The following is a 15,615-nucleotide window of genomic DNA, read 5'->3' as shown; positions in this document are numbered from 1 at the left end:
GAAGAGCAGATGGAAAGCTGGGTAGAGGAAGCAAAAAAAAAAAAAAAAAAATACAATTTAATGTTTAGTGATACTAAGCGTAATACAGTGAGAATGACAACTTGACATCTTAATCATCTTTAGTGAGGGAAAGAAGATAGAAGAAATCGATAGTTTCAGATATTTAGGGAGTAGATTAGATAAAGTGAGAATTGATAAAGAGTACGTAGAAAAGCAGACCAAAGAAGAATATTTTATAGCTGTGTAAAAAATCTACTTTGGAGAAAGAAGATACTTGAGAAGTGCAAGATGGTAATCTACAGAACTTATTATGTACCAATAATAACCTATGGATTGGAATCATGGGTGATGCAGGAGAAGGATATTATCAGAATGCAAGAAATGGAAATGAAGTCTCCAAGAGGTGTGTGAAAAGACCAGGAGAGCCAGAGTAAGAAACATGGCCATTCAGCAGAAAGTGTGAGAAGAACGAATACAAGAAATGATTGAGAGGAACAGACTAAGAAGGTTTAGTCATATAAAGAGAATGGAGGATAACAAATCGACAAAGAGTATGTTTGAAATGAAAATGGAGGATAAAAGACTAAGAGGATATTAGAAATGAAAATGGAGGGTAAAAGACTAAGAGGATGTTAGAAATGAAAATGGAGGGTAAAAGACTAAGAGGAAGGCCAAGAAGATGGCAAGAAGAGGTGAAGAGTAATATGGAGAGAAGACTTGTTTGCTGGGAAGAGCTGGAGAAAGAGAGAGAGAAAGCTAAATGGGGAAGACTGGTTTCCATATCAATCATACAAGAAACTGGAACAACAATGGATAAATAAGTAATAATCCGACAGTATAAACTATGACCCAGTATATGATGCAGTATACTGCATCATCAGACATTATTCTAGTAGTTTTATGAATACGACAGATTTAATGGCTGATTACATTTGTATTCCAGGCTTTGATTTATTTTGGATTACTGACTTGATACACACCAGTGGAGATTATACTCACTAATATGACTCTTATCTCCACTAATATATTAGCTGTTTGCAGCTGATATATTAAAGCAGGTAAAAAGCAATTTTTAAGCACAGAATTTGAAAATAATAACTTTATTATTTTCTGTATACATATACAGATTTTTGTGTTTACCAATAATACATATATCTTATTACAACTTAGGGAAACAGATATGATATATTCATATCTATATGAAACATTATTATCTGCAGGCAATGGAACATATGAATTCCATTACCTACAATTAATAATGTTTGCTTATGCTCACAGATGGCAGTAACATTGGGGTGGAGTTATTGTGTTCAACCTTGTCTGTCTATCTATGGTCTGTCTCTGCCTCCCACCTCTTTCTCTTTTTCAAGAATGGAAAGACAGTTGTAGTAAGTACATGTACGATTTACAGTTTCTTCTGTTTTTTTTTCCAGAAGAACCAAAAGAAGTAGTAGTAGTAGTAGAGGCATGTGATGGAAGAAAGCAAGCATATGAACTTATGTAGCATCAGTCAAAAAAAAAAAACAGCAATTTCACACATCTATTACCTCTAAACATTTGTCCAGTTCCTCCTTGAATTTATTTATGCTATCAACTTCCAAAATGACAGATGGAAGTTTGTTCCAGCAATCAACTACATGCTGGCTAAAGGCAAATTTCTGCACATCTATTCTACAACTGTGTTTCCTCAATTTGAATTTATGCTCCCTCAGGTTCGTAACCTGAGCATGCAGAAGTTCATCATGATCAACCCATTCAAAGCCTTATACACCTCAATCTGATAACCTTGCAGGTGCCTAGTCTTCAGCAGCTACAATTTGCAGAACTGAAGCCTTTCTTGGTAAGAGGACCCTTTGTTACCCTCATCAATCTTGTTGCCCTTTTCTATACATGCCAAGCAACTCTACATCCTTCCTAAAATGAGGGAAGACCTGTATGCAGTACTCAAGGCATGGCCTGGCCTGACCATTGCCTTATACAAAGGGATAATTGCCTCCTTTTCCCTACTGGCAAAATTCATGTATATCATTGACGAGACAATACCCCATGACCTGCTTTGGCAGCCTGTCTGCATTGCTCAGAAAACTTCATATCTGACTGCACAATTACAGTAAACCCCCGCTATTCGCTGGGTTACGTTCCTGAGAAATGTCGCGAATACCGAAAACGCGAATACTGAGTTATGGCTCCCATAGTAATAAAGGGATTCCGTTCCAAAGTATGAAATATATAAGAAAAACTAGTCTAAAATTTTGTCTATGTATGTATTATATGTACCTTCATAATATGACTATGTACATAGACAGTACATAGTGAAATGCAAGCATATGGCATCGAAATGAAAATAAGAAACAATTTAATATTAAATGTAATATTTATTAGAAATTTCAAACAAATCTTTCAAACCAGCGCCTTTGCTTGCTAGCAAAAAAAAAACCATCCCGCCAGTGCTATCACCAGTTTCGCTAAAGTGTTGATAAGGAGTTTTGCCTTTTCACGAATGATGAGTGAACTTAACGGAATTTTATTTTGAGTTCGGTCTTCTATCCATAGATTTAAAGCCTTTTCCATTTTTTCTAATTTAACATCACGAGTTACAGAGCAAATTTTTGAAGCAATTAGCGCATTTTCCCGGACACTACGGCGGATTTTTTCTTCCGATTTTTTGATTGATTGTACCGTTGACTCATTGATTTTATAATGTTTTGCCACTGAGGAGACACTTTCACCATTAGAAATTTTGTCTAATAACTCAATTTTATTCGCTAATGTCATCACCTTCTTTGATATTTTCACATTTCTCTTTTTATTCGTAGCCATATTTTTGTATGGGTTAGAAAAAACTTGTCCACAATAAAGTCACTTTCTTCCGTTAACACACTCGAAAAAGTCTGTTTTACACTGCAAAACGGTAGATTTATAATTTTTGTAAGCATATCAATTTATAAATTGATAAATTTATTCAATTTATAAACATATAAATTAAAAGCAAACGACAAAACCTTCCATAACAAGCGCATAACACACACTGAACAAGGATTAGCGAGAAACATCCACACTCGCGATTTTGTCACCCCTCTCCCCCCACCCACTGAGCGCTGTTTTGACCAGGAAAGATAATTTTAGCCACGTCCATGTTTTTTATGGCGGAAAATATTCACAGCACACTAAAATTCACATTTTTTCAGGTTTCATTTTGTATTAAATCGGCGATTGCGAATACGCGAAACCACGAATGCAGATACCGCGAATAGCGGGGGTTTACTGTACTCCCAGGTCTTTTTCATTTTCTACCACCCTAAGTGTAGTACCACACAATGTCTGGAATGCCCTGACAATTTCTGATACACATGTGGACAGTTCACAAAAACTCCAAGGAAGTTTTTTATAAACTGTCCTTAAAAGATTTTCCAAGGAAGAAAACGTACAGTATAATTAAATGTGCATATTTTTTGTATTTTGGTTATAAGATTCACAATCAATACAAATTTGAGCTCCATACATTGTTGTGTTATCTGCTTCACAAATCTCAGGATGTGGTTAACTGGGATCTGGGAATTATGATATGGGCAGGTATGAAGTTTTCTGAATGGTATAAACAGGCAGCTATAAAAACTTATGATGTCCTATTGATGATTTATTGAACGTTCTCCTGTAGAGATAGGGAGGTATAAGACCAATATATAAGGCAATTGTTAGACTACATCTGGAATATTCATATAAAAGAGCTCATATAAAAGGAGATATTGAGTCTCTTATCATTAGCAGAACCAAATGATACAAGAAAGAATGCTTATAAAGCATCAGCCAAAAAAAGACACCTCCCATTTTCCATATTCATTACCTCTAATAGTTTGTCTAGTTCTTCCTTGAATTTATTTAAACTATCAATTCCCACAACAATAGATGGAAGTTTGTTCCAACAATCTACCACCTGTTGGCTAAAAGCAAAGATCTGTTCTGCAACCGTCCTTCCTCAATTTGAATTTATGCCCCCTCATGTGTGTGTGTGGTCTGAGCAAGAGGAAAAAATCCCATCAGTTTGAGCTTGCTCAATCCATTCAAAGCCTTAAACACCTCAATCATATCACCTTGCAGGGGAATAGTCTCCAGATGCTGCAATTTGCAGAACTGAAGCCTTTCTTGGTAAGAGTACCCCTTTTGTTCTCCTCACCAATCTCATTGCCCTTCTCTGTACTCATTCCAGCAGATCCACATCTTAACTAAAATGAGGACTCCAGACCTGTATGCAGTACTCAAGGTGTGGCGTGACCAATGCCTTATACAATGGGATAATCACCTCCTTATCCATGCTAGAAAAATTACTGTATATTATTGACAAAACCTCAAATCAGTATTTCTCAGAGAACTTCATATCTGACTGCACAATTATTATCAGGTCTTTCTAATTTTTCACTATCCTGAGTGTAGTAGGACCCTCTTTGAAAGGATCCAAAGACAAGCAACTCACATGATGAAATCGGCAGAAGAGTGGCTATATGAGGAAAGACTTTGATTAAGTGGGCTACAGAGCTTGGAAACCAGGCACCTTAGAGGGGTCCAGATTGAGGTCTATAAGGCTCTGAGAGTAAAAGGAATAAATGCAGAATTTTCACTGTTATAAAGAATTCCAGAACTAGTGGCCATAAATTCAAATTACAGGGGAAGAGGTTTGGACTAGATTGCAGGCAGTTTTCTTTGATTATTGGAACAAGTTGCCTCCACAGGTAGTTGAGGCTGTCAGTTTGAAGAAATTAAAGGTCACGATGAGGCATACAAGTGAATTTTCTTATCTACTTTTTTTTTTTTTTTTTTTTGGCCGATGCAGCAAAAGCCTGTGGATTTCTGCTCTATATGGCTTTACTAATTCTAATAAGCAAGCAAACTCCTTGGATACCGGTAACAACAGTGGAAGTTACTTAAAGCAGGAATTGAAATTACAGTACATCAAAAATGTTACAAAGTGATTCAAGATATTTTGTATTTTGTCTGCACAGAATTCCTTTATTTTCTGACATAAGCAGACAGCCATTTTAGAGTTCACGCACATTTTTAATTTCTGATGACATGCATTTTTCATGACTTTGGAAAAAAAAAATGTTTTCTGTAAGTTGTCTTCCGAACTTGGCTTCCCAAGAGGTCAGAATAATTACTCTAAAACAAACAAGAAAACCTGTTTTATCATTTATTTACGACAGCCAAACTTATGGAAGAACGTCTGTGACAGCATTACAAATTTTGCTAGAAAAATTAAAAATTGATGATTTAAAAAAATATAGACATAAAATAATTCATAATAATTCTTTAAAAAGACAGTTGGGCACAGGTGCTGGCATGGTATACGACAAAGACTAATAGTTTTGAAACAGCCATAGGCAGTTTTAAAACTATTTTTAAAACTGATTCTTGCATTGTTTTTATTGGGGGAACACAACGGCCAGGAACATTAGAACATTGGTGAATTAGAAGGCCTACTTATAGCCTTCTTGGCAATTGCATAGGATGTGTTAGGATTAAGAGGAGCAAAAAAAAAATCACATGTACTTACTTTTGTGTAAATGTGCATTTCTACAGTGATGCTAGAAGTACAGAAAATAAACTTGAGGAATTTGAAGTATTGGTTACCAATCTGTAGTACTGCAGGAATATCAGAACACGGGAGAATACCCAGACTGAGCAGTATGACAGCAGATGTATGCATAGGTGAAATTCCACTTGCATTATGGAGGATGCAGAATTTGAATATGGTGAGTACAAAAAATTCCCAGGACAGATACGACAGGAGAGGGGAAAGAAATTATGCATTTGGCTAAAATGCACACAGACTTTAAGGCAGAGCAACCAGTTTACACCGGTGGTGGTCAGTGTAATATTAAATCAGTTTGGTGTGACATAAACTGGAAAAATAAAAATGAGGGTAGGATAGGCCAAATGAAGAGCTATGAAGACAAACACAGCGGGCCAGTATATCAAAATATCAGAAACTGCTGTCACTTCAGTGCTCTCCCTTCCCACAAACAACTATCAAAACAGAAAATGGCATTGATGAATGAAAACTCCATTAATGCAGGTTATGTTTCCATTTCAAAGAATATCCAGATAGTTATCATTTACATGATCATTCAGCACTCACTCACTTTCGCTCCCTCTTCCCTCCTCTATTAAAACAGGAAATTACACTAATACCAATGAATACAAACCCTGTAACCATCTTCTGCATGATTTAGTATAGTAAACACATGAGGAGCCCGAATTTATCTTGATCTCCAATCATGCATCTAACGTATAAAGTGTAAAGTGAGTTAGTTGTCTGACAGCACTAGGAGTTCTCCCCAATTCTGCGTTGTATTCTTTGTGAGTGACACAGAACTCTGTGGAGGCCAGAGATTTAAAAAATGTGTGGGGGGTGTGGTCTGTTGTGTAGCATTATATGTTCTGTTGTTTCTCTGACCATTTAGCCGTTGGGCCCCTATTGGAACCCACCGTTGCCCCCACTTTGCCATGAGGAGGCAAGTCAGGCAACCAGTAGATTATTTAAGTATTCTGGCAGGCTCCAAGGATTTCAATGGCAAGCCTACAAAAAAAAAGGGGGGGGGTGTACACTTTAATTTGGCCGAAAGAGGACTTGGGGGAAAACAGATAGAAGAATAGGGACGATAGAGTAGGCATCCCCAAAGAGGTCAGTGGAGGTGAGCCCCACCAGGCAAAGTATGGGGGAAAGGCAGGGAAGTATGAGGGAGGAGACAGAGACCTGTCTCCTCCTTCTGCTGGGAATGGGGTTTTAAAGGGAACAGGATTAGAGTACCCAGTTCAGATCGCCAAATGGCATGTCAGCTGCAAAGCCGCAGTATGTCTTTGTCAGTGATGGTTGTCATGTCCATGTAGTGTAGAATCCGTTAGGAAGGTCAAGCTGCCCATCCTGCTCCGGGGGCGGGATATGTTAGCTGGCAGTGGGGAATCCACCAGGTGAAGGAGTGTGAGAGACACACAATTACTTCATTCATAACCTGCATTCTCATTCTACTTGCATTCTATTTTTTTTTTTATACTTTTTTTCTTATATATTATATTTTTTTTTCCAAGTTTTATATATATATATATATATTTTTTTTTTGTCACTCACATTCATTCATCTTTTTCTCACACACTTACATTTTCATTCATTCTTCTGGCTTTCATTTCATTTATTCAACTCTTGCTTTCTGCACTGCACTCTCTAGGCACCTCAACTTACTGTTATTCTTCAGTTGTGGTGCAGGCCTAGCCGCAACTTTTTTGCAGGCCAGGGGAGAATGCAGTGTTTGTATTGTTGGTAAATGTTTGTTAGTATATATAAAGTAATGCAAGTTATTTTTAACTTTGTATTTTTTCAGCCAATTACATTTGCTCTTCCACTCATTCCCATTCTCTCTCTCTCTCTCTCTCTCTCTCTCTCTCTCTCTCTTTCTCTCATTCGAAGTCACTCTTTCTTTCACCAAAACTGCCATTTATTCCCTTTACCATAATTCCTAGTTCACTCAGTGCTGAGCATATTCATTGTCTTTCATTCTCATTCAGTCTTCATTCTGTCTTTCATTCATTCAGGTTGGCAGGGTTGTTAACAAAGAGTAAAGCCGGTATACTACTCCATCTGGATCTAGATAAGTTGGGAAAATTGGCTCAGAAGTGGCAACTGAAGTTTAACATTGACAAATGCAAAGTACTGCATATGGATAGCAATAACCGAAAAGAAACATACCAACTATGTGGTACTACACTCAGGCAAGTGTAAAGTAAAAAAGACCTGGGGGTAATTTTGCAGTCAAATATGAATTTTGCTGAGCAGTGCAGAGGGCTGCAAGGGCAGGTCATGGAGTCTTGTCAATGATATATACGAATTTTGCTAGCAGAGACAGGAGATGATTATCCTGTTATACAAGGCAATGGTCAGGCCACACTTAAAGTACTGTGTACAGGTTTGGAGGACTCATTTTAGGAAAGACGTACAGTTGCTAGAATGAATACAAAGAAGGGCAACAAGATTGGTGAGGGGAACAAAGGGGTGCTCTTACCAAGAAAGGCTTAAGTTCTGAAAATTGCAGTGCCTGGAGAGTAGGCACCTGCAAGGTGGTCTGATTGAGGTGTATAAGGCCATGAATGGATTGAGCAAGCTGAATGCTGAGGGGATTCTTCCTCTTACTCAGACTAAGAACCTGAGGGGGCACAGTTTCAAAGTGAGGAAAGATAGTTGTAGAATAATTGTTAGTTAAGATAGTTGTTGAGTCAGTTTGGAGTGACATAAGCACTGCAAAAGCAAAAATAAGAGTAGGAGTGTGTTATAGGCCTAATCACTTGAATGAGTACAATGAACAATTGTATAGAGAAACAGAGTGGGCTAGTAAATCAGAATGTATTATATTGGGGGATTTTAACTTCTCAGATATTGATTGAAACTTGTGGTTCGTCACTCACACACTAGTAAGACTTTTGTGGATTTGTTGGATGACTGTTTCCTGCAGCAGCATATTCGAGAGGCAATCAGAGAGGGTAATACTCTTGATCTGGTTATCAGCATTGATCATTATTCGTGTATTAAGAATTTGCAGATAAAGGAACCACTAGGTGGCAGTGATCACTGTGTACTGATGTGGGATTTACTTAAAGAAATAATTACCATCAGGGGTAAAGGAAAGGGTTTTTGCTTTCGTAAAGTCAGTGGTCTCAGACAGTTATTAAATTCTTTTCTTTTTTTTTTTTTTTTATGTGAACCCCAAACACGAGAGGTATTAGAACCTATAGTATTTTGGTACCGTGCTTGGGTTGGAGGTAGAGAAAACGAAAGATATTTGTTGACATTGGACTTGAACTTCTGTAGATTATAATTTTCAGGAAATAAGTATGAAGGAAGGTTGTTCCAGAAAACGGCAGTTGAACGAATAAATCAGGAAGATGAAAATTTGGTTCTGTGGGTTTGAAGTTGGACAGTAAATGGATGTTGGCTGGTGGCGGACGTGTTCGGACTGTTTCGAAAGAGAGAGAGGGAATTATAGAAGCCAATTCAGAAGAACAGTGCCCATGGAAGTATCTGTAGAAGAGGCATGCAGCAGAAACAGTACGTCTATGAGAAAGCAAAGTGGAGAGATTCTGTTAGAAATGAATCATTAATTAACCTAACTGCCGTCTTCTGAATGGAATCTAGAAGCCTGAGAGAGGTTTTGAGGGCACCACCCCAGATGTGGGAACAATATTCCATGGCAGGGCGGATTTGGATTTATACAGAGTGCGCAGCTGTTTGGAAGAAAAGTAACGCCGAGAGCGAAAGAGAAAACCACGTTTTTTAGATGCAGAGGAAGCAATATTTGTAATGTGCTTGTGCCAAGAGAGATTAGAAGTCAGGGTAATCTCCAAAAGAGATATATCATTTTGCCTAGAAATTGGAGTGTCACCAAAGATAAGCATAGGAGGCAGAAGAATCCTTTTTGCGAGATATAAGACAAGACTGAGTTGTAGAAGGATTGAAATCAACTAAGTTGTCTTTGCCCCACTGGAAAATTACCTGGAGATTGGCATTTAAGGAATTGGTAGCAGATTTTTGAGAAGTTGAAGCTGATTGAGTAGGGCAAGGTTTCTCAAAATGAAAAGTAGAATGCAATGTGAAAAGTAGAATATCATCGGCAAAACTATGGATAGGATTTCCAGTCAATGGAAGAAGGTCATTAATATACAAGAGGAAAAGAGTGCCGACCGGGCTAGTCGGGTGGGTAAAGTGCCTGCCTGGCAACCCAAAGGTCGCGGATTCGAATCCCGGCTCGGGCTTGGATCAAAGTACTGCAAAAACCTTGGGAGGTGCATTATGGCCACAGAAGCTGATGTGCCAACAACTACAAACAAAAAAAAAAAAAAAAAAGGAAAAGAGTGGGGGAAAGAACTGAACCTTGGGGGATAACAGCATTAGTGAAGAAGTAGAAGAGTGAGCCAGCTACCATCATCCTCAGTGAGCGATCAGAGAGAAAACTGGATAACCAATTACAAAAAACAGTTGTAAAACCATAAGATGGAAGCTTGTTTAGAAGACCTTTATGCCAGACACGATTGAACGCCTTTGAAATGTCAAGAGCAACTGCTTGTGTTTCACCGAACATTTCCATTGAATTTGTATATTAATGGGTAACATAAGCCAGAATATCACCAGTCGATCGACATTGACGGAATCCATACTGGCAATCGTTGATCAGACGGAAGGTTTCTAGGTAGTTTAAGAGTTGGCGGTTAATTGATTTCCCCATTACTTTAGAAAGAGTAGAAGTAATTGCAATGGGACGATAATTGGATGGGAGAGATTTGACACCCTTTTTTGGAGCTGGCTGGATATGAGCAAATTTCCAAGCAGAAGGAAAAACACCTTTGGAATAAGAAAGTGAAAAAAGGCGGCAAAGAATAGGAGTAAGTTCAGGAGCACAGGTTTTGAGAACAAGTGGAGAAATACCATCAGGACCTGGAGCTTTCTTAGCATCAAGATTCATCAAAATCCTTCTGATATCCTTTGACGGAAGACCACACAAGGCATTGAATGGAGCGTGTTGGGAATGGTGGGAGGTGTTTTACCAAGATCATTAATACATGAGCTGGAAGAAAAATGGGATGCTAGCAGGTCAGCTTTATCCTTGGCTGAAGTAACAACAGAACCATCTGGTTTGGACAGAGGTGGGAGCAGAGACGGGCAAAAGTTGCGGCCAATAGCTTTGGCAAGAGACCAGAATGCTCGGCTACCATTAGGGCAAGAAGCAAGTTTTCTGCTCTTAGCCTGTTCAAACTCTAGTTTGGACTGATTAATAACTGCTTTACAATTGTAGCGAGCTTTGGTGTACGCAGAAAATGAAACTGAAGAATTAGAAACAAGCCAATTACGATATGCAACATTCTTCTCTTGAAAAGCCTTAGCACATATATTGGAAAACCAAGGTTTATATAAAGGACGAGATTTTAAAGTGGAGTGTGGGATAAAGGATTCCATTCCTGTAAGAATAATTTCACTGACACGATCTGAGCAAATGTTGACATCAGAAGTTTTGAAACAGTAATCCAACCATGGAAAAGAAGAAAAGAAGTCTCGCAGGTCATCCCATTTTGCATTCTTGTAATGCCAAACAACACGAGGTTGGGAATAGCCATAAGATAAAGGTTCATTGGAGAAGAGACAATCACCAAGTTGTGATCTGAAGTGCCTAAAGGACCTCTCACTTCGACTGTGTACTTAGGGTTGTTTGTGAGAAAAAGATCAAGCGTATTGGCTGTATGATTAGGATTGTCCGGTATTCTTGTAGTTAAATGAACAATCTGTGCTAGGTCATTAGTAATTGCAAAAGCCCCAGCATCTCGACCTGCTGGGTCGGTGTGACTAGAAAACAGAAGCCAGCTGGAGTTGTGAACATTAAAATCACCAAAGAAAATTACCTCACTGTTAGGAAAGTTGGACTGGAGAAAGTCAAGTTGCAAAGAGAGGAAGTCAAAGAGCTCTAAGTGATTAGTAGAATTGGGAGAACGGTAGAGACAACAGATGAATTTGACACAATGAGGTAGAGAGATTTTAAGCCAGAGAAGATCAAAGAGAGGAGATTCCAAATTGCCAAGTCTCTGACAAGGAATATCAGAATGGACATATGCACATGTACCACCTTTGAAGCAAAAGGAATCATACAACGAATAATTTGGGTATCTGAGATGAGCAGTAGTTGAATCAACCGATAACTGAGATTCAGTCAGAAAAAGTACATGGGGTTTGGCAGACTGCAAGTGGAAATGGACATCGTTGAGATTAGAATTGAGACCACATATATTTGTGAAATGAATTAGGAAGTGCTTGAGAGGTTTAGATGTTTTCGCAGATAAGCTTGCTCTATTAGTTTGACAATTCATGGCGTATTCAATAGTAAGAAAAAGTGGGTGGGACACGCTATATGAAGTAATGAAATTTTTGGATATGGCGTACACATGGTAAGAATATACGCAGATCCTTGACATAACGTGGCCTCGACAATGCTCCCCACATACACACTACTCGGACTTCCTCCAGTCACTATCTGGCATAGTAGAGGTAGCAAGATTATACACTAGCTGATCGAGAAGCCTCCTAGAGAGTTACCAATAGGTTCGGTCCGGTGTACTAACTAGCGGCCGGCCTGTGAACACCGTTTTAGAGCTGTACCCTTGAAATGTAAGGAATATTGGATCTCGCCACGACGTTCATCGTAACCTCAAAAGTCATCAATCGTACTGCATGATGGAAGAGATAGGGAAGGGTTGAATGGAACTTAGCTGTAGAGACTAAACATGGATTCCACCACTTCAAACCTCCAATAAGCAAAGTGGTGGTATTTCACCGGTTGATGAGAGTCATCTACCACCTAGTACTGCCTGGTAACATAGAGGGGCGGCGTTCCTCCATGTGGTGTGGGCGCCACACCTCGACCCCTGCTTACGTTGTTTCACACCTGGTTGGTCACCCTCCATGAACTTGTGGATGGAGGTTATACCCAGGATTACTAACAGTCCCACCATCGTGAAGGTGCAAGCAGAGGATTTGGCTGTCACAGACCGTCCGGACTTCGCCGAAATTGGGTCCACTTGACTTGAGTGTTACCCGAATATCAGTTCCGTCAGCCTTTTAGACTCCCAGGTAGCAAGTACAGCTTGTCTGGCATATCTGAGAGAATGTCTGTGACAACCTCAAGGACTAAACCTGTACAGTGGGATAAACTGACGATGTTACCAACAATACATTCTAAGTGGGCAGCATTCAAGGAATTAATTGTGGATGCTACTAAAAGTTTCATACCTATTACGAAATATTGTTCATGATAATTTAGGTTCAGGCCTAAATGGTTATCAAATGAACTAATGAGACTCGTAATAGAGAAGAAAAATGCATGGGATGCATATAAATTATCAAGCGACTCAGAAGCCTATGGCAGATATAAGATAGTCTGTAATCTCAGATCACAAAGGAGGTTAGCTAGGCGAAGGCAGATTATGAGAAATTTTGGCAAAGGATGCTAAGAAAAACATCAAGGATTTCTTTACTTATATAAACTCTAAAGTAAGGGGATGAATCTGATTGGTCCAATGGATATCGATGGTTCGGCTGTTGATGTCAGATAGCAAACAAACTGAATGAGTATTTTGCATCTACATTCACACATGAGAAGTTATTAAGGACTGAAAATGCCAGAAGCTTATCAAATTGTAGCAGGGTGCTTAATGATTTTGTAATAACTGAGAGCAAAGTGGAGGAGAAATTATTGAAGTTAAACATAAGAAAGACACCTGGGGTGGATGGGATCTATCCAGTTATATTAAAGGAGGTGGCAAAGCAACTAAACAAACCCTTAGCCATAATTATGAGAGTATTCTTGGACTCAGGGGAGGTCCCCACGGACTGGAGAGGTGCAAATGTATCCCCAATTCACAAAGGGGTATCGAAGGGTGACACGAGTAATTACAGACCAGTTAGTTTAACTTCTGTTCTGGGTAAAATAATGGAATCACTGGTTAAAGATGCATTGCAGGATCATCTAGACAAGACTGCAGCAATAATTCAGGCACAGCATGGGTTTGTTAAGGGGCAGTCTTGTCTGACAAATTTGATAGGATATTATGATGTGGTTACAAAGGAACTGGATGCAAAAAATAATTTTGACATCATATACAGTGAAACTTCCCTTTAATGGACAGCCATGGGGAACGAAAATTTTTCTGTGAGCGAAGTGTCGGTTAACAAGAAGTCTGAGGGGGAAAAAAAAAAGAAAGAAAGAAAAATCGTTAAACGTTTAGTCTAAAATTAAATTAAAATATATACAGATTTTGAACAATATTTTTGTAAATAATATACAATTACATACACAAGAGATAAAGAAAAATCGTTAAACGTTTAATGTAAAATTAAATTAAATTATATACAGATTTTGCACAATATTTTTGTAAATAATATACATACAATTGTGCTATGCATATTATGACTTTATCTTAAGAAAAATACATACAGTAATCACTTATTTTCTTCTGCACCTTCTTCCGGCAAAATTATTCGGCTGATAATTTTGTTTTCAACATTTGTTTGGAGTGAAGAAACCATCGAAAGTCCTTCAGTATCTTCTTCAGCGGCGAAAAACATTTTTAAATGATTGATTTGTATGAGCGCTTCTTCTATTTTCATCGGTGGTTCTTCGTTTAATATGTTCTTCAACAGAATGACCTCCTTCCATTTCTTCATCCTCATGAGGAACTTCTTGAAAAATATCGATGATAATGTCGTTGATATCTAGAGCACCTCTTCTGTAGTGAGGTTCGAGTCTATATCTTTGTAGCCAGTGTCACTTGTACCTGAAGTATCGTACATTACCAATAGATGTTGAAGTTCTTGTTTTTCTTGTTGCTCCACATTGCTGTTCACAACTTCAATTTTTGCGTTTTGAGAAGCCAGACTTTACAAAACAGTTCACAACAGTTTGTTTTCTAATTGCATTTACTGAAGAGGAAATCCATTGAATTGCATCTAGGATGCTGATTTTCTTTGCAAGGTCACTTGCACATGTTACATCGTTCATGTTGGCAATGAGATTTCTTAAAACATGTTTTCTGTAGTGAAGTTTAAAATTTTTTATTATCCCTTGATCCAAGGGCTGACACTCTGCAGATGTGTTTGGTGGCAGAAAAACGATTTGAATGTTGGACAATTCAATGTGCGGGTGAGATGCAGCATTATCCATGAAAAGAATAATTTTTCTGTTTTGACAAATCATGTTTTGGTTAAAGTGACTTATCCATTCACTCATGATATCTTGTGTCATCCACGCTTTTTTATTAGACTTCCAGTCAACATTCAAAAGATTCAACTTTATGCCCTTGAAACAACAAGGATTTTGTGGTTTTCGTATAACAAGAGGTTGTTCAAAGTCTCCCAGCATATTTGTACACAATAGCACAGTCAAGCGTTCCTTAGAAATTTTTCTGCCCTGGCACTTTTCGTTTTTTAGACTCATTGTTTTTTCAGGAAGAGCTTTAAAAAACAACCCTGTTTCGTCACAGTTGTAAATATCCTTAGCTTCAAAATCACGACATAAATCTTCCAATTTTACGGCCCACTCTGTTACAACCCCAGTATCAACAGATCCACCTTCACCACTTACGGTTTTCCAAGAAATTTTATGCAGAGTTTTGAACTTGTCTAGCCATCCCACAGAAGCTTTGAACTCATTTACTCCCATAGATTTCGCAACCTCCAAAGCCTTTTCTCTAATAATAGGCACATTAATGGGAATTTTTTTGGCGCATGAGCCGACAAAACCACTCATACGTAACATTGTCAATTTGAAGTCCAACAGTTTTTGGGAATAATTGTTGAACCTGATCATTTCCGTGTTGCCAAAATTGTTTGAGCAGTTCATTTTTTTTCTTTAGGATGTCGCTTACCTGCGTCTTCCCGATTTTGCATTTTGCAGTGAGATTGCGAACGCTTTTTGCCAATCATACGTATTAATAAGTTCGACTTTATCTTTTAAAGTTAAATGTTTACGAGAAGATATTGTGCACTTCACACAACACTCAACAAAACTGAAACTGAAAAGATGAAAGGCCGAC

General features: G+C 38.3%; 1 protein-coding gene across 1 annotated transcript in view; it reads right to left on the bottom strand.

Moving 5' to 3' along the window:
• LOC150083090 (WD repeat-containing protein 13-like) overlaps window positions 1-15,615 on the bottom strand; it is a 376,518-nt gene that overhangs the window by 295,484 nt on the left and 65,419 nt on the right. The gene's annotated exons all lie outside the window — the stretch shown is intronic.

This window comes from Mastigoproctus giganteus, chromosome 7 (assembly GCF_048544385.1).
Source record: "Mastigoproctus giganteus isolate SK-2022 chromosome 7, ASM4854438v1, whole genome shotgun sequence".
In the NCBI taxonomy this organism is placed as follows: Eukaryota; Metazoa; Arthropoda; class Arachnida; order Uropygi; family Thelyphonidae; genus Mastigoproctus; species Mastigoproctus giganteus.
This window is presented reverse-complemented; position numbering and strand designations above follow the sequence as displayed.